This window comes from Biomphalaria glabrata, chromosome 4 (assembly GCF_947242115.1).
Source record: "Biomphalaria glabrata chromosome 4, xgBioGlab47.1, whole genome shotgun sequence".
NCBI classification, from domain to species: Eukaryota; Metazoa; Mollusca; class Gastropoda; family Planorbidae; genus Biomphalaria; species Biomphalaria glabrata.
Genome location: NC_074714.1, coordinates 51,892,635 through 51,893,893, shown reverse-complemented (window position 1 = coordinate 51,893,893; position 1,259 = coordinate 51,892,635). Strand labels below are relative to the sequence as shown.

Here is a 1,259-nt window from a genome sequence, read left to right as displayed (position 1 = left end):
CTAGATATGAGCTAATCTTGAATTAATTATTTACATGTCTTTTAATACAATTAAACTAGCAAAATAAAAAAAGACTTTTTAAAAACAATATAACCATATTACCATATCTCTCAATACTGTAAGATTAATTTCCCCTTTTCTATATCAAACAAAAGTATTTAATTACCATTAATTAAACAATTATTTATTTTTTATTTATTTTATTTTTTTTTTGTTGCAAATTCATGTTGAGTTAGGGACATTGAATAATTGAGCAAAGTTTTAACTTCCTCCGAGAATGTGTAGTAGGAAAAAAAACGTGTAAAAAATGTGTACCAGCCAGACAGACAAACTGACGGACAGACGGAATGAGTTGATATAAGCTTTGTGAAATGAAAACATGCAACTGTTAATTTACATTTAGTGACAGGATTTACATGTACATCTCATTCCCGGTGAGAATTTCTTCCATTTTTTTGTCTTCTTCGACCGGATCACATTGTAAAACTACGCCTATTTAAAAAAAAAAGTGCCTAATTCGTGAACACAGAAGCTTGTTTGGAGAGTGCCAGTCAGTGGAAAACGAGTAGAAAAAGGTAAACAATGAATGGTCTCCCTTGAAGCGCATCGCTTTCTCTTTTTTCCCTCTCTCTCGCGCTCCACGCTCGCAAGGTGAAGTGAACTTGGCGGGTAAAAAAAAAAAAGTTGTACCCCTCCGCCAAAAAAAAAAAAAAGTTCACTGCAAGGAGTGAAGGGAAAAGGAAGGCAAGAGAAGAGAGAAGGGACGGGGGTGGTTAAGCTGGTGGGAAGGAGAAAAGGAGGGTGGTGCTAAAGTACACAAATCTACAATGGTGAGCGGGGGCTCATGTGTGTCGGGGGGGGGGGTTAAAGGGTAACATTGGGATAGGACTGACACCACGACACGTGAAGAGTTACAAAACATTACTTCACATAACGGTTGTCAATTCGGTATAGAGATTATTCGTGCTGCATCCAACACTCACCAAGAGGCAAGAAGGCGCAGCAGTTTTTAATGACGTCATCGAAAGTCTCACTTTAGCAGACGGCGGACTGAATTGTGTCAGCACTTTTTGTTTTACAGGAAATAAATTAATTAATTGAAGTGTAGTGGCTTAAAGATTTGTGTTTTGTGAAAGAAGTTTAGGGCTGATAGATCCACATAGAAATTTTGACCTTAATTTGGATCAGAAGTACTTTTCTGTACATTCTTGTGTTTTTTTGTGATGTTTTAAACTTTTTTAGCATTTCGTCACTGGATT

At 36.6% G+C, this 1,259-nt stretch overlaps 1 protein-coding gene across 4 annotated transcripts in view; it reads left to right on the top strand.

Moving 5' to 3' along the window:
- The first annotated feature begins 804 nt into the window (after window positions 1–804).
- LOC106068456 (adhesion G protein-coupled receptor E2-like) overlaps window positions 805–1,259 on the top strand; it is a 123,954-nt gene continuing 123,499 nt past the window's right edge. For all 4 annotated transcript variants that reach the window (XM_056028169.1, XM_056028171.1, XM_056028168.1 and 1 more), the window contains exon 1: window positions 805–1,259. This exon is cut by the window's right edge and continues 124 nt beyond it. The gene's annotated coding sequence lies outside the window, so the exon portion shown is untranslated.